General features: G+C 36.1%; 1 protein-coding gene across 3 annotated transcripts in view; it reads right to left on the reverse strand.

Moving 5' to 3' along the window:
• The window catches only part of GRB14 (growth factor receptor bound protein 14), a 178,101-nt gene that overhangs the window by 76,163 nt on the left and 82,549 nt on the right, over positions 1-19,389 (reverse strand). The window lies entirely within an intron of this gene.

A 19,389-nucleotide genomic window follows, 5' to 3' on the forward strand; every position in this document is an offset into this window, starting at 1 on the left:
GGTTCGAGCCCCGGTCTGGGAAGATCCCACATGCCGTGGAGCAACGAGGCCCGTGAGCCACAACTACTGAGCCTGCGCGTCTGGAGCCCGTGCCCCACAACAAGAGAGGCCATGACGGTGAGAGGCCCGCACACCGCGATGAAGAGTGGCCCCCGCTCGCCGCAACTGGAGAAAGCCCTCGCACAGAAACGAAGACCCAACACAGCCATAAATAAATAAATAAATAAATTTATAAAAAATAAATAAATAAATAACAGAAACAAAAGGAGGTCAGAAATCCATTTTTGCAGGAACACCATACCTCTGTAGCAGTGGGAAGTCATTATATTAAGAAAAATTTCACACCTTCCCATATCCCTTAGCTTAGAAGAATTAAAGACTGAAAATAAAATTTAAACACAAAAAAGGAAAAGTCTTTTTAACTTAGTACTTAAACTGTGACTGTCTTCCTCGTGAACCTCCTATAAATATGTTCCAAGAAAAACCCACTGCTTTGAAGATGAATAACAAAACAGAACCATCATCGAATCTGTACAAACATACTATGAATGGGAAGAAAGGAGAAAAGGCACAGGAAAAACAAATGGCAGATGAGGACTACTTGCAAGAAAAGTACTGCCAAAGAACAGATAAAATTTAAGATCATACATTAAACCAAGAACAAAAAATAATTAATGGGGGGCTTCCCTGGTGGCACAGTGGTTGAGAATCTGCCTGCCAATGCAGGGGACACGGGTTCGAGCCCTGGTCTGGGAAGATCCCACATGCCGCAGAGCAACTAGGCCCGTGAGCCACAGCTACTGAGCCTGCGCGTCTGGAGCCTGTGCTCTGCAACAATAGAGGCCGTGATAGTGAGAGGCCCGCGCACCACGATGAAGAGTGGCCCCCGCTTGCCGCAACTGGAGAAAGCCCTCGCACAGAAACGAAGACCCAACACAGCCAAAAATAATTAAATAAATTAATTTTTAAAAAAAATTAATGAAGCAAAATCGTATCTGTTCACACACAAAGCAGACAATTAAAAGGATAGAGAAGAAACACCAAGACAGTAAGAGGAGATGAAACATCAGCTAGCAGAGCTCCAGAGATTTAATTGCTATGTATTGAAATCCATCAAAGTCGAGGTAATAGATGACAGATACAAAAATGCAACCAAAGAGAGAAGAAAACTGTTTTAAATTTAAGAAGTATTAGAAACAGAGAACTAAAGACAAGTAAAAGAGATCTATACATGTGTAACTGGAATCTCCCCAGAAGAAAATCAAAATAATGGAAAGGAATAAATATATAAAAATAAAATATAAGAAAACTTTTTATAATAAAATACCTACTGAAATATGAAATAGATATATAGATATGCATATATATGTATAACTGAAATCACTTTGCTGTACACCTGAAACTTACACAACATTGTAAATCAACTCTACCTCAATTAAAAAAAAAAAAGATTAGAGGGGCACATCAGAAACTCATTCCATACAAAGTTTACTTCTAAAAGAATTTAAGTATTTTCCTCTTAATAGGCTCTGATAGCCATATATTATTTTGCTCTGAAACGAGGGTTCAACATTCCACTAAAGGCGTGTTTCATTCTCTGTTGAGAGAAGGACATCTTCATACTTTCTGTGTAGATATGATTACGACTAAGATAAAATACGTCAGTATACTTTAGGGAAAAGCAATATAAGAGTTCCACTGTCTGAAAATAAGAATAGAGTTGTGCAGTGGGTTGGTCTATTATCCCAACATGGAGAATTAAGCTACTTGTGTAATGTTCATTGATAATTTGTCCACAGCTTAATAGGTATTTAGCAATACACTAGGAACAATAGTAAGCATATGCGATATTTTGTAAAAATTTATTAGTGTATTTCTAGCTATAAAATACAGAATGTAGAAGTCCGTATAGAGTGGTGTGAAAGCTTCAGTTGTAGTGTAACAGTAGGGAAATTTCAAACAAGATTTTAGGAAAAGAGTGACAATTATCACTCCATTCCTTATATTTCTATTGAGGGATGCATATTTTACTATACTCAGTTAATCTCTTCATTCTCTTCCACAGTCTTTCTTTCCCCTACAGAAGAATGAGTAAGTTACAAAATAGGTAACAATGAGTTTAAAAAAAAAAAAAAACTGTATTAATTTAGCTCAAACAATTGGCTCCATCTTGCATATCTTGCCTGCCACACTGACCAATAAATGGACATTGAGCTCTTTACCCTCACATGGCAAACGTAGTCGTAACTGAACCTAGGTTATGTCTCTCAAGACAAGACTGAAATGTTATTTCCTTCTTGTAATCTTATTTTCAGACCTGACAAGGTTTGAGGCTGGCCACTGGTACCCTATCATTCCCCGAAAGATTCTGCAGACCCATTTCACTCAGATGTGGGAGTCAAGGTCTGTTTTGTATGAAAAGTGAGTGGGTAGCTGGGAAACGAATAGAAAGTTCAAGTTTTCCTTATGGTCTATATTGATTTCCCTATTCCAAATTTACTACTAATAAATCTGAAACACTATTTTAATGCTTAAAACATAAAATAAAATACATATTGAAGGGCACACGTCCCCAGAGAAACTCATTTTAATAGTCAACAGTAAAATGCCCCACTTTATTGGACTTGAAATTTACAGAATGCTTTGGACATCAAGGCAAAAAAGCCCCAGTAGCTCATTAGGGGGAAATCAATCTGTTGCAGTATTTCTCCACAATAACATTCAACAAGTTTCAGTGGACCCCACTGTCTTTTAGTTACTCCACTGGATGGAGTAATGCTCATGAAATCCTTGGGGAAAGAAAATAGAAATGAGATTTTTTTAATCTAGCAAAACTCATTGACTGTAAAGGTAACAGACAATATTCAAAAGTTTTGAACATATGAAAGCACATAAAATCTTGTTCCCATGGAACCTTCTTGAGGAATTTACTAGGAGATAAATTGCAGTCATCCGAGAGCCAGCTGGAAAATTCAAAGTAAAAGGACTATAATAAATACCAAAACTAATTATGGGACTAAATCCCTATGTAATTATGTTGCTATAATAAAATATAAGTAATATAAGCCTTAAAATGCAGAAATGATAAAAGAAACATGGAAAGATAAAAGCTGAAGGAGGAAAAACATGGAATGTTACTGAGATCAAAAGATATTATTTTAAAACTGATAAATCACAGGAGAATTTAACTAAATTATTTTATAATGCTAAAATCAGCTGGTAGAAAATGGAGGAGGAAGAAGAAAAATATTAATTTTATTATTGCTCCTTAGAGGGGATTAACAGATAATGTTTAAAGAAATAAGAGGTTGAAGGGTTTCCATGTAGTTATAGTCGTAATGATAACAGAAATATAAACCTTTCTAATTAAAAGAACGCAATGCTAAGAAGGCAGAACACCTTGTAAATTTTCTTCAAAACCTATAAATTTTAAAACATAATATAAAATAGTATAACAGTATTAGCACCAAACTTTTATGTTATCTCAATAAATGTTAGAGGGCCAAACTTACCTACTGAAAGAAAACAAACTTTCCATTTGAATCATAAAGCAGATTCCACTCTATTCAGTGGGAAAGAGACTCCTATAACCCAGTGACTGAGAAAGTTTGAAAACAAAGAATGTGGTGGGGGTAAGGGGGGGGGGGGGTGGGCGAGAAAGAGAAAAAAGAAAGAAGGGAAGGAGGGATGGAGAAAGAACAGAGGGAGGGAGGGAAGGAAAGAATACAGTGGTCAATATCATGCAAGACTGAACTCAGGATAGAAAAGCACTAAACAAGCAATGAAGAAAACTTTAATGCTAAAAGATGTGATTCACAATAAAAAATATATTGGTTATGAATGTCTAGGTGTCATACAATACACATAGGTATAGGAGATATAAGGAAAATCGGATAGAGACACACTATTAATAGACGACTATCCAACCCTCTCAAACCATGATGAACAGGTGTATTAAAAAGTAGATATAAATATGAAAAATATAAATAGGCTAATATAAACAACAAAATAGATTTAACTGTTACATTTTGAATTCTAATGTTAAGTCAGAGAATATAACTTCTCTTTAAGAAAATGCTTAGGGCTTCCCTGGTGGCGCAGTGGTTAAGAATCTGCCTGCCAACGCAGGGGACACGGGTTCGAGCCCTGGTCTGGGAAGATCCCACATGCCGCGGAGCAACTAAGCCCGTGCGCCACAACTACTGAGCCTGAGCTCTAGAGCCCGCGAGCCACAGCTACTGAGCCCGCATGCTACAACCTACTGAAGCCCGCGTGCCTAGAGCCTGTGCTCCGCACAAGAGAAGTCACTGCAATGAGAAGCCCGCACACCGCAATGAAGATTAGCCCCTGCTTGCTGCAACTAGAGAAAGTCCGTGCGCAGCAACGAAGAACCAATGCAGCCAAAAATAAATAAATAAAATAAATACATTTATTTAAAAAAATTAAAAGGTTAAAAAAAAAAACTTGGTCCCATTTTAGGTCACAGATAAAACCCCAATAAATTCTAATAGTGGAAAGAATGCCGACAACAGTTTCTGATCACAGTACAATAAAATGAAAAATTACTAATAAAATCTGGGGTTAGGAAAAATTTTAAGACTCTTTACATAACTCTCCAAAGAAAAAAATAAAAGTTGAAATTGCAGAATATCTATATAATACTACTACTACTGGGCTTCCCTGGTGGTGCAGTGGTTGAGAATCTTCCTGCCAATGCAGGGGACACGGGTTCGAGCCCTGGTCTGGGAGGATCCCACATGCCGCGGAGCAACTGGGCTTGTGAGCCACAATTACTGAGCCTGCGCGTCTGGAGCCTGTGCTCCACAACAAGAGAGGCCGCGATAGTGAGAGGACCTCGCACCGCCATGAAGAGTGGCCCCCGCTTGCCACAACTGGAGAAAGCCCTCGCACAGAAACGAAGACCCAACACAGCCATAAATAAATAAATAAATACATTTATTTTTAAAATAAATAAATAAATAATACTACTACTAATAAGAATAATGAATTTAATGAAAACACTACACATCACATCTTTTACTGCTAACAGTTCTCACACTATAATTCATAGCCTTAAACACATATCTATTAATAAACAAGAATGAAAATAAATTCATTAGTATCCAAAATTTAGAAAATATCATTAAGTTAAATCTGAGGAAAGCAGAAAGAAGAAATTTAGTAAAAATAAAAGTAGAAATTAAAACTTGGAAAAAATGCAAAATGTAGAACTAATAAATAAATCCAAGATCTGATCTTTGGGGGGAAAAAATAAAATAGATAAATAGTGAAACAAATCAAGGGGGAAAAAAGTGAAAGTAACAATATATAAAATAAGAAATAATACTAGAGAAATGAAGAAGCAATTAAAAGAATATTAAGAAAATACTTCCCACAATTTTATGTAAATAAAATCTGGATGAAATTGATAATTCTCTAGGACAATATAATTTATACATATTGAATCCAGCAAACAGAAAATTCAAAGACATTAATTACGATAGAAGAAAGAGAGCAAGTTGTCAAAGAGCTATTCCCCAAAAAGGTAGGCCAGTACAGATAGTTTATTTTACAGAGAAATTCTACATAACCTTTAAGGAACAGATGATGTCTCTGTTTTTCAAACTGTTTCAGAGTAAAGAAAATGTGTAATTATAGCCAAGAAAGTTAGAAGAACAAGATCAATAAGTGTCTTTCTATACCTGACATACCTAACATAATATAAAAAGGCAGTCATCCAATTTTTAAAAAGTTACCTACAGATCCATGTGTATATGCAACAGTTGGTACTGAAAATCAAGGGAGAAAGGATGAGATACTCAAAAAAGACTGACTCGGGCTTCCCTGGTGGCGCAGTGGTTGAGAATCTGCCTGCCAATGCAGGGGACACGGGTTCGAGCCCTGGTCTGGGAGGATCCCACATGCCACGGAGCAGCTGGGCCCGTGAGCCACAACTACTGAGCCTGCGCGTCTGGAGCCTGTGCCCCGCAACGGGAGGGGCCGCGATAGTGAAAGGCCCGCACACCGCGATGAAGAGCGGTCCCCGTACCGCGATGAAGAGCGGTCCCCGCACCGCGATGAAGAGTGGCCCCCGCTTGCCGCAACTAGAGAAAGCCCTCGCACGAACCGAAGACCCAACACAGCCAAAAATAAATAAATAAATAAATAAATAAATAAATAAATAAATAAATAAATAAAAGACTGACTCTACCCATTTGAGTAACAAACGATATTCTTTAACCTGATACTAAAATGGACTCCAAAATTAGAAAACTAAAAAGAAATTCCCAAAATTTCACTAATTTAACTAATTTATATACGTTAGAAAAAATAACCAAAGAATTTTAATAATCTAGACCTAGAAGCCATAAAAAAATTCAACAAATTAAAATTCGAACACCAGGCACAGATTGAGAGAATATGTGTACAACACATTTAAGAGAGGACTAATACTCAGAATATACAAAGAGTTCTTAAAAATTAACAGAAAAAATAAATACCTCCCAAAATAAAAATGAACCAAAAGGCAGATATGAACACACAATTCACATACACATGAACAAACATATTACACCACTGAATATAAAAACTTGAAAAAAATATTCAGTCTCACTAGTAACCAAAAGAAACATACATTAAAATAAGGCATTTTCACTACTGGACAAATATTTTAAATATTGATCATGTCAACTGCTGGCACAAGTGTTAGGAAGAAAGTGGTACTGTCAGACATAAAAGAAAGTAGAATAAATGGGAATAGACTTTAAGGAATGAAATCTGGCAGCATCTATAAAAACCTTGAGAAGCCACGCCTTTTGATATAACTACTCCTTTCCTGATTCTCTAGACTAACTAGCATAAACATTAGAAAGGCATCTGGAAGAATGTTCACTGTATCACTGCTTACAAGAGAAAAATTTGGAAACAATTGATGTATTGAAAATGGTTACATATTAATAAAATATATTGCATTCAGTCTATGGACTAGTAGGTAGCAACTGACAGAACTAACATACGGATTAACAAAAAAGATGGCAAAAACATAATGTTGAATTTTTTTAACTATAGAGCAATAATTTAGTATGACCCCATTTGTGTAAAAAACAAAGAAAACACCTATACTTTCACATATACACATGTGTCAGTAAACCCATAAGCAAAAAAAAAACCTAAAAGAATCCATGCCAAATTTTTAACAATCTTGATCTCTAGGGAAGAAAGTGAGATTGAGGAGACCTGTGATCGCGAAGTGGTTATTTTTAATGTATTTATTTTTTTTATAATATTTATAGTTCATGTACTATTCATGTAAAACTTAAAATGTAAAGAGCTATAAGATTATTCAAGTTAAAGTTCAAGTACTTAGTAAAAGTAGAGTGTCATGAGCTCTGACTGCTCAAATATTGACAAGGACTCCTTAAGAATACTTACTACACTCCTTACTTCTGAGCAATTATCTCTGGTATTAGCATTTAATGCATTCTATGATATGTTACCCATTTCTTTAAAATATATTGTATTTAGGAAGTACACGTTACTTATAACAATCAGTAAATATCAGAATTATCTGTGAGGTCATCTGTAACTTAGTACCCAGGAATCCTTTTTAAACGCCTCTGGTCAAATGGTCATTTAGCACACCTTGAAAACCTCTAACTGTGTATAGAAAGATAATAACTGCTGTGTGCTTATAACTTTGTACCCCTGTACCCATCAGGTTCCCAGCAGGTTCTTATTAACTATTGGCTAAATGAAGGAGTGCTCTAGTTGTTAGGTTAGAACTTTCTTCCCTGAATTTCCTGTCTGCCTCTCCCCTCAAGCAAGTGCAACAACTCCATTTTAAAGCGAAAATATGTAATATGAGCCCCCAAATATATTTTTACAGACATACCCATGTCTTGCACATGTTCTACCTTCCTTGTTTCCAATTAAATTAGAAAATGGTCCTTTCTATCCTTGGCAGGCTGAATAATGCTCTCCTCCATCAAAAAAGAAAAGAAGTCCACATCCTAATCCCCGGAATCTGTGGCTCTGTATATATTAGCTTACATGATAAAAAGGGCTTTGCAGATGTGATTAAGTTAAAGATCTTGATAACCGAAGATCATCCTGAATTATACAGGTGGTCTCAAGATATTCACAAGGGTCCTTACAAGGCGAAGGTAGGGAGGGTCAGCGTCAGAAAAAGTGATGTGCCAACGGAAACAGAAATAAAGATGTAAAAACAGAAGCAGGGGTCAGTGATGTGGGACCAAGAGCCAGACGCTAGAGAAGGCAAGTAGATGGAGTCTCCAGAAGGAAAAAGGCTGACACCTTGATTTTAGCCCAATGACCTGGTTTCAGATTTCCGAAATTGTAAGATAATAAATGTGTCTTGTTTTGAGCTACTAATTTTTGCTGTAGTTTGTTACAGCAACAATAGGAAACTAATACGTCCCCCTTTCTCTCCAGTTTCCTAGGAGCCTTATGTTATGCTCTTTTCTTTCTTCTGTATATTTAATTTTTTTTCAACCAGATTTCTCTCACTGGCTTTTAAACATACTGAAGCCCCTAGATTTAAAAATAAAAGATACTAAAATTTCTCTCCAGCTAAAATATCATTTTTTCTTTTACCAACCAACTTCTCCAACTATAATCTAAGGCTTCTACTCTGCAGGACTTAATCCAACCCTCTTACCAATGATCTCCTTGAAGTTAAGTAAAATGAACATTTTCATCCTTCTTTCTATTTGCCCTTCAGCATATGTGAACATTCTTGGCTAGCTTCTCTCTGTTGACTCTCATTTGGCCAGCTCACTCTGTCCAAAAACTTCAATCACCACCATATAAGCAGACGCCCACATACTCACATCTCCTGCTCCGATATCTCTGTGAAGCAACAGACTCATGTATTTAATTGGCTATTTGATATCCCCATTTGGATGACTCAAATGCACCTTAAACTCAAAAAGTCCAAATCAAACTCACAATGTCACCATCTGACACCCAAATCTGGTCTTCTTCTAGTGTTTCTAGCTCAGTGAATGGCACTACCATCCATCTATTCAGCTGCAACAGCCAGAAATTTGGTCGTAATTTTGGACATGCCTCATTGTTCACACCTCATATCCATTCTATCACCAAGTCTTGCTAATTTTACTTTGCAAATATCTCCAAAATCAATCCACTTATTTTCTTCTCTTATAGTTCATTCTAGGAATTAAGCGGAAGCTTCAGATCTCCACACACCTCCTCTTCCACACTGTTATCATAATAGCTAATAGGAGAATACAGAACTTTATGTCCTGGTAGAAAGATTCTCCCTCCTTACAGTTTCACCATGAGTATCTGTCTGAGAGTCCCTCAAAATAATCTCCTTATGCACTTTTCCCTGTTTACGTCAGCTACTCCAAGCCCAGAACTCCCAGGTCATCCATCCTCAGTCCCCATATTCTCTGGATCAGTACATCACCTCCTTGTCACCCCACACTTTCCCAACTGCTGAAATCCTTTTACTATGCCTCTGGATCTCACAATTAATCATGAACAAAATCCCACAAAATTTAATCTCTTCCCTCAACTTTGCCTTCATTCTAACGGAACTCTCACTATCACTGAAGATCACTGTTCCACACTTCTCGTGGCCCAGAGGTGGGCAGAGGTTCTTCTTGATCCTCATTGTTATTTTTAGACATATCTTCCTTCCTCTTTTCTAAATTTGCCTAGCTTTAAATCTTCTACCATTAAACTATACCACCCATTATTCCTCTTTGTGGCAGTTGTCTTTGGTCATCTCAGATACTCTCATGAATGCACTGAGGTTATCCATCCAATCAGAGACTACAGTGAACAGCCTCAGGAAGAAGGCGACTTCTTTAAAACTTCTTCAATTTTTATACTCAATGTCCAACATCTGATTTAAAAAATCAACTGGCATACAAAAAAAACAGGGCAGGGGGAGAGAGGAGGAAACACCATACAAAAAGATCCAGATATTGGATCAGATATGGACTTCAAAATAATTGTAAATAATGTGTTCAAGAAAATAAATGACAAAATGGAGAATTCACAAAAGAACTCAGATCTATAAAAATAAATAAAATAGATATTCTAGAAGTGTAAAGTACAATAATAAAACAAAAAACTCAAAATATGGCTTTAATAGCAGGTTGGATATAGCCAAAGAGAAGATTAGTGAACTGGAATATCACAGTAAAAACATTCAATTGATATAAGAAGAGCAAAGAGAAAGGAAAAAAGAGCAAAAGGTATATATGAGGCAAAGAAAAAAGATCATGAGGTCAGCAGAGAAAGAACTGGGAAAAAACAATATTTAAATAACTTTCTTCATATGGTCAAGATACTCCAAAACTGAGGAACGCCATTAAGTCAAAAAACTAAGAAGCACTACACATGCCAAGCAGATAAATATTTTAAAATAATAATAATAACTAGGTTCACCTAAAGACAAAGGGAAATCTTAGAAGCAGCCTGAGACAGCAAACTATCTTTGAAAAATCAGTAATAAGATTGACAGATAATGTTTTAACAGAAATGATAGAAGTCAGAATACAATGAAAAGACAACTGTAAAATGTTAATAGAAAGTAAAGCCAATCTAGCATGTTACACCCAGTGAAAATACCCTTCAAAACAGAGACACAGAAAGAAAACCAGAGATAATCTGTCACTAGCAGAACAGCTTTAAAATAAGTATAAGAGGGAATTCTTCAGGCAAAAGAAAATTGATTCCAGATTTTTTTTTAATGCAGAATGCAAGGAAGAGCAATGAAAAAGGTAAATATACTGGTAATTCAAAATGAATTTTGAATAAACATATTAATGCCTTATTAAGTTTAAAATATGTGTAGAATTAAAATATATGACAACATTAACACAAAGGATGGAAGGGCAATAATAGAGTCAACTGGTCTGAGTAGTGATAACAGTACCACTTCAAGGAGTCAAGGATGCATGTTACAAAGTCTAGGATAATCACAAAAGGAATAGTAAAATAGTGTAAACCTACAAGCTAATAGAGTGAAATAGTTAAATAATTTTAAAATACTTCATTAGTCCAAAAGAAGGCAGGAAACAAAAAATAAGGAACATAAAATAGGACAAATAGTAAAATGTAAATGTAAAAAACATTAAAATTGACATAATTTCTTAATAGATTTTCTGACTGTAAACATTCTAGATAAATTCAATAAAGTGGAGCTTTTCTTATTTGAGGGAGTTTCCTTCTTTACTGGTGCTGAAAATCATACTTGTTTTGCCTCCCTGTGAATATACATGATTAGGTGACCTCATATGCACTTATGCATTATAATCAATTCTATATTAGTACCCAGAGTTTGAAATGAATTACACTGAATTCAATTTATAAACTATGAAAGGTTTAACCCAATTTCAATTTCCATCATATTTTTATTTTAAATAAGAATTTTTTATTCAGCCCAATAATAAAAGAATTTTTTTCTATCTATGAATTGTAACTTAGGTATGCTCTGCAATGAGATGAACTGACATTTACAAAACTATTACTAATACTAATGTTGTGATATTAGGTTTAAAGTTAATCCTAATTTTCTTAGGGCACTTAAATGCACTCAAAAGCTTCCTTTAAAAAGTGAAACCACGTATTACCACATCTCTGGGTTATGCTGAGAGACTCAAAGGAAGACAACCTATTTTTGAACCCCAACTCTACCACTTGGTAGTGTGACCTTTTTTTATTCTTGAAGTCACAGGTTATAACTTTTTTTTTTTTGGTAAATGTATTTATTTATTTATTTTTGGCTGCGTTGGGTCTTCGTTGCTGCGCACGGGCTTTCTCTAGTTGCAGTGAACAGGGGCTACTCTTTGTTGCGGTGCACGGGCTTCTCATTGCGGTGGCTTCTCTTGTCGTGGAGCACGGTCTCTAGGTCCGTGAGCTTCAGTAGTTGTGGCACGCGGGCTTCAGTAGTTGTGGCTTGTGGCTCTAAAGTGCAGGCTCAGTGGTTGCGGCGCTTGGGCTTAGCAGCCCCGCGGCACGTGGGATCTTCCCAGACCATGGCTCGAACAGTTGTCCCCTGCATTGGCAGGCAGATTCTCAACCACTGAGCCACCAGGGAAGCCCTGATAGTGTGATCTTGAACAAGCTATTTCTCAGTGCCTCAGTTTCCTTATAATAAGAGTATATGAAAATATTATACATATTAGCTGCTATTATGTGTTGTTGTTAATACTGTTAGCATTAAGTTGGAAGACTTGAGTTTTGGTCCCAGGTCCTCTACCAACTCTCAGAGCATCTATCTTTCTCTGCAAAGTGAGGTAGTTGTACAAAATGGTCTTTAAGTATTTTTCCATTTACAAGGGGGAAAAAACTAACACAAACTTGAAAACACACTCATTTCCTGAAAGAAACAAAAATATTTGTATGTTATCAGAGGGATGATTAGATGTAAGTCCCTACAATTTAAAAGTTCTTTCCAGAAGACTTAAGTGTTTTCCTCTTAAGTACTGTCATCATCGCAAAAATTCAGAGGAATATGTTGACTTGCCACAAATCAAGGCCACCCTGCTGACTGAAGACAGAAAATTATAGCTGCTCTTTCATTATAAGTCACACATAACAAATTACCATGTAATGTCTTGCTCTACTCCGCTTCTTCACAGCCATTAAGAAACTGCTAGTGCATTTATAAAAGTTACATACTTATTTACAGGGAATGCTGCTACTTAAAGAATAAGATACTTCATATCTTCAATTTCATCAGTGGAAAAGAAGTTAGAAGAGAGGATGCATTTTGAAATAGAACTCAACTCTCAGCAGATTTATTATGGTCAATCCCAAGCAACAAGTCAGTTTATTTCCAAACTATGTCCACAGGCAAAACAAGTTAGATGGTATAAGAAATTTCATTAAAATGCACAATATTTTCAGTCACAAGCAGTATTATATCTGATTTTCAGTTTTCTTCATAAAGACTCTTAAAAGGAGAAGGATTAAAAGCTGAGTAAATATTTCCCAAATATCTGACCGTATTCCTGTCTCATTAGCAAGTGCTTATAGCTATTTATAAAAATCAAGAAGTGATCATATAAATGATTTTTTTTAAATCTCTAATCAAAATAGTCAACAAGGCACAATTTTGGTCACCAGTCAGCTCCATCAAAAAACAAAACAAAATAAAACAATCTCCAAATCTATCTTCCTCCATGTAAAACATTACAATGCAGCATTACTATAATGCATCCATTCATTTAATCATTCAACCATATTTACCAAGCACAGGTTACAAAAGAGGCATCGTTAGACCTTAGTAAATCACAGATGAATATGATGTAGTTTCTACCTAAAGTCACTTCAGTGCAGTATGTTAGGTGCTATAAGAGATGTACAATTTCTGTGCTTCGGGCCATATAGAGAAAGAGTTGCAGAGATTGCCAGAGGCTTGGCAAAGGAAGAAGCTCTGGAGTTGGACCGTAAAAGAGAAGGATTTCACTAGAATAAATAGGAGGCAGGGAGAATTCTAGGCAAAGGGAACAGCATGGGATAGATTTGGGAAACAGAATAATGTATTTTAATTAGAATGAGTATGTAGAGAATAGTAGGATATAAGATTGGAAAGTTTCACTGGAGCCAGTGTTTTGGACAACTTGAAAATTAAGTTTAAGAACTTGATGTTAACTTTGTAGGCAATGGGGATCCAATGAAGATTTTTAAGGAGTGGTGACATGACCAGAGCTCTTCTTCTGGGAAGATTAATCTGGCAGGCGTTCATCAGCTGAATCCATACAGAAATACTATAGATCCCACAGCTTTCTTGTATAGACTTCTACCTTATAACAAACGGGGTCGCCTTGTTATTTAACATTCTATCTCCCATTTCAACATATACTTTGACTCTTGTCTCTGTATTTGCCATATAACACAGCTACGGTATCCAAAGAAGCCTTCAGAAATGAGCCAGTGCTACCTTGAGGAAGACCAGAGTCATGTCCAATAACCTTCATGCTAAAAACAGCCCAGACATCACTTTAAGAGCCAGAAGTCTATATTTAGATTCAAGTGCCTTGATCAAAACGATAAGCTCAGAGGAACAAGGCATCTGCAGGAGAAAAAATAATTACCATTTTGGGTACTAGCCTCCTGGGGATTATAATTTCCACTTTATAATAATGCAATTGATGATCAAAGATGTTAGAGGTTAACTAGCTCAAAACCACAAGGCTGACATAATGCTTGGCAAAATTTGAGCCCAGAAGGGAAAAACAGAAGAGAGAAAATAATGAAACACGTAATGTTCTCTTAGCTGAAGAAAAGACTGTGAACTTGAGATTAAATGAACCTACCAAGTACAGAGCAGGAATAGTGGGGTTTTTAAGACAATTTTTAAACATATTTTAGTGAAATATCATAACCCCAACAATAAGAGAAATAGTCCATGCTTTGAATATACCACTAGTCTACCACAATAGATTAATATATTCAAAGTTCTGAGAGTAAAATTATTTTGAACTTAGAATTCTATACCTAGCCAAATAGTTAAACAAGAGTGAGGGTCAAAGGAAGACATCCTTAAAAACAGGGCACCTTTCGCTATTAATTATAGATGAATACCCTTTCTGTTTCAGGTGTGGTGCCAGGCATTCATTATTTCAGGTGAACTACTCTGTCCAAGACAGTTTTTCTACATGAAAGAGTTTTCTTACAGTTAATAAAAAATTTTAGTTTATTGGAACACCGTATTCCCCAAACAGGCTTAACTCCAATATGTCTATAAATGAGGTATTTTTTAATACTAGGATTGACACAATAATGTAATATTGTTTATATGTACCAACTCTCATACCACAGACAGACAAATAACAAATAACTAATGACAATAAAGAAAAGGAAGGAAGGAGACCCAGGGAGTCAGTAAGTTGAAATTCCAACAAATAATTCAAGGCAAATATCTTTACTCATTTTTATTTTCTCCAATTCAGAGTCTGCTAACCTTCCTGAAGAGAAACTCTATTTAGGATTATCTTCCAAAGTTTCATTCTAGATATCAGGACCGACTGTGAAGAAAACTGTACTTGACATAAAAGTTTTCTCATACAAAATGGGGGTACCATGGAATCGCTGCAGACAACACTAGAAGGAGGTGAGCTCACGAAGGAGCTCTTCAGAGATGGTGTTTGTCATGGCAACTTCTGATATAAACATCCAGTTCCAGAGACAGTCCGTGCATTTGTTTAGGACTTTGCTCCTACTCATTGCAACCCTTCCACGTTAGAACCACAGGGGTCACCAAAATATTTCGGAAGCCAAATGAAATGGTCAACTTCTCATCAGTTGTTAACAGATAAATCTGTTTCCGATCTTCACAAACCTTCTGTAGGTAACAGGATTTAATCATAGAGCCATCTTTTAAAATATTACGCCACATGGAGAAACGACTTTATTATTTAAATGATTCATTTAACGGTTTTACAAAGATAAGAGAACTAACGACAATGCCCAGCCAAGGGTAGGAAAGAAATGCAGAAACGTTGCCAATGTACCTCATCTTAACAGCAGCATCCTTATGTTCTCTCAGTAAACTCTCCTGAGCAGATTGAGTAGAACTACTGAATTAAATAAGGGCCAAAGAATTTCTCGACTCAAATCAACAGACCATCTGGTCTGCTATGCTGTTTCTGCCAGTGGTCACAGCAGAAACTTTGAGAAAGCAAATGTGGACATCATTATAGAGTTGTATGTAGGTGGAGAGAGAAAAGTATTCTTAACTTTTAAGTAATTGTGAGAGAATATGCATTTTCTTGACTGCAAGTTCAAATATTTATGAGGTGTGACTATGTGATAATGATCCTGATTTAACAAATATACCAGAACATATAGATGCGGCAAATGAGTGAAATCCTCACAAGTTATTCAGGTAGATCTCATCACGTGGCGCTTCATTCTAAATTGTCTAAAATAAACCTATATTTTTATTTTCAGCCACCTTTATCCACGAGACAGTTTATTAAGAAGGGACCATTATTTTCTGGCATAAATGGGGAGGAGTTGTAAGCTATTTTAAGTAACATGGTTCTAAAGTGAATGCGGTAGTTTTGAATGTTCAGTTTGCTGCTGGGAAAGCTATTTTGAGAAGAAGATGGTTTCTGTTTAAACCTCCCAGACATGTTTATTAAAATTCCCAATTCAGATAGATCATTCCAAAAATTTTTTCTGAATAGCATTCATTTAATGGTACATATTAGTTGCATGACAAAATTGATGAGGTAGAATTGCACTTTTGGTAGGTTGAATGTATGCATCACAGTACATAGAGGGTCTTTGCTGGAGTCAGTGTGTACATTTTACAGTCACTGTATTCCACTGCTATTTATAGTGATTTATGGTTATTGTGTTTTTGCTTTCACAATACTGTCCTACTAGGATGTATTCAGTTCAAATTACAACTATAATAATACCCTGCCCTTGGAAAAAAATACTATCCTAGTTAAAATATTCTACTTTGCAATTCCAAAGAAAATGTCACAGAAAAAGTTTTAGACATCCTATACCCTTATCCTAACAATGTTCTTTTCCACAAGCAATTTTCACATTCTTCCTAAGAAATACCAAGGTGTTCAGGTCAAGCAAGAAACTCAGAGCCTCATGAACTTCTTCATGTATTTCCTAGTTTGAGTGTTCACATCATTCTCCAGAATTGATTCAAAACAACATTTTGCTAATTCTCAAAATCAAACAGTCTAAAGGAATTAAGATCAGTCACCAGTGGGAATGGTTAAAAGATTGTTATAAATCTCTAAAAGCAAGTCAGTTGTTACAAACTTTTGAGCAGTAACACCATCACGAGAATCAATGTCATCTCATTCAAGATAAATCAGTGTTTATCTTGAATGAGACTACACTCATTCAGATGTATCAATTCCAGAATAAAATAAATTAATTGCATGACCTTAAGCCACACCCAAATGAAGATAAATCCAATAGTTTGGAGGCGGACAAAACAACAAAACTATTATTTAGATTATAATCTAATGCAAATTGACATTTAATTTATGCTCTATATATAGCACCCAGGCATTGGATGAATCCTACAAGACTATACATGTCTTTTCTAGAGTATTATTTCATCTGAACCTATGGTTGAAACTACTTTTATAGTGCTTTGTAGAAGTCATTTCACTTTTTTTAAACAAAAAAGACATAATCATATTCTGCAATATATGAAAAGAAAATATCCAATCCATTATTTTGGTATTACAAGTGCTCTAAATGTACAACTGCACTGGTTCTATTCTAATGCATATTTGTAAAACTGCCACTTGATTTATTTTGTAAACAGCTACAACACGTATGTAATAACACGACAATACTTGGCTATAATCCTATGTCAATTATGCAGTTTGTTAACCCAGTACAATTATTTGGCCTAACGAATGTCTATCAGCCCTAGAAAATTGCTTTCAGTTCTAATATTAAGCTGATGAGAAATAATACATAGAAATTTCTATGTATTTAATTGAGAGTTCCTCTAAAATCCAGCAGTTGCTGGGATAAACTGACACTTAAAAATACTCTTCCACATCAGTCTTCTGTGTAGAATGTAGACTTTCCAAGACTAGAGATGGAAAAGGAGTACAGGGGGAGATTATACTAGCATTCACTTCTATTGTCAGTATCTCACTAAGGTGCCTTCCACCCCAGACCATAAAGTAAGCAGTTTTGACCAAAACATTGCATTGAAAGTGTCTACTGAGTGACAAAAGTCTTAGAATGTTTCAAAAGTTAAAAAAAAAAAATCTTTTCCTCCTTCCCTTCCTTTTCCCTTCCCCACCTACCCCCGCCACCCCACATGGCTAATACCTTCAGTAGAGGCTTAGGTCCTGAGTGCCTTAATTGTACTTACACTCTTCAATAAAAGAGGGAAAAAGAAAAGGCTATTCTGCCCAAGTCCAACCGAGTCCTGAAATACCATGCTGTTATTTTGTTAATTTTCAGAGAATTAGAGGACAGACATAGGAAGGCCTGGTTTCCTCCAGCCCTCTGGGTTGTTGGTCTGGAAACCAGAGGTTTCCAAAGGCCTTAGGGCAGGTTACTCCCTACCGTTCCCCACTAATCCTCAGAAACTATTTCCTGATCCCACTGCCTTCTCCAAAGCACTATCCATTGTTCTGGGCGGCTGAGCAGACACGCTTGGTAAGCTTGGCTCAGGGCCTCTGCTCTTCATAGGCTACTTCATAGGCCACTTCATAGCCTTCGTAGGCTACGGATCTCAGTAGGCCTTTGGGACCCAACCCTGAACAGGCCAGCTCTGACCTGGAGGCCCTGCCTCTTGGCACCACCAGGCTGGGATCCAAGCAAGTGGCTGGCATCAACACACTGTGTTCAAGCAGCCTGAGTCTTCACAGTCTGGCATTCGTGTGCATGGCAACCTGCTAACAATCTGAAAAATTAAAGAAATAGTGTGACTCGCAGTTTAGTGACACTGCAGAAAGATCATCAGAAAACCTTAGGTCTCCTCTTGCCTCCACTTCACTTGATAAAGCATCATAGCCCAGTACTGGCAAGTAATTTAATTCACTTGGGTCTCAGTCTGTACATTTGTAAAATAAGAAAGAAAATCATTAATAGGACCCCTCCTGCTGAAAGCTTATGACTCTAGATCAATATACAGTATTTGACTGAAAAACTTTAAAGTATGTTTAGATGCATTAATGAGGTAGAAAGAGATAAGGTATCCAAGATTTTAGCAGGAGTTATTTCTAAGCAATGGGATTGTACTTTTATTTTTGTTCAGTGGTTTTAATTTTATCTTTTGTTTGTATAGAGGTTATAGTTTTCTACAGTATTTAATAATTTAAATAAATTACTTAAATTTAAATACTTCTTTTAACTTTAAAATATAAAATAAAGTTATATTACTTCCCAACTAAAGACTGATGTTTAAGATCAGTCAGGCAGGATTTTTCCAAATCACCAAATATTTTTTGTGTTGTTTTTTCTGTTATGTAGACCAGGAAGCTGGTTTAGTAGAGCTTTCTCATTTACACATACACGAAGCATGATGGAACTATTTACTCAGCATTACTAACTGAATTACAACCAGCAAAGTCTTTGAGTACTTGATTTTGTATAATGTTGATATAGATGTTCAGAAAATAAATTCCTTGAAGGCATCATCCTCATTTTGAATCACTGAATGAATATTTATTGCTGAATATACATGTATTTTATTTTATACATAAAAGCCACAGAAATCCTTTAACGGTCTTGAGGCTATCAAAACTTTTCAAGACGTGTACAGATGTGTGTTCTCTTTTAGAGGTGCCAAGACTTTCTGATGCAAACTTTGCTATTTACTAGATATTTCGGGAAGCATATGGTAAAACTCACCATATACTTACTTTGCTTACTTTGTAT

This window comes from Balaenoptera acutorostrata, chromosome 8 (assembly GCF_949987535.1).
Source record: "Balaenoptera acutorostrata chromosome 8, mBalAcu1.1, whole genome shotgun sequence".
NCBI classification, from domain to species: Eukaryota; Metazoa; Chordata; class Mammalia; order Artiodactyla; family Balaenopteridae; genus Balaenoptera; species Balaenoptera acutorostrata.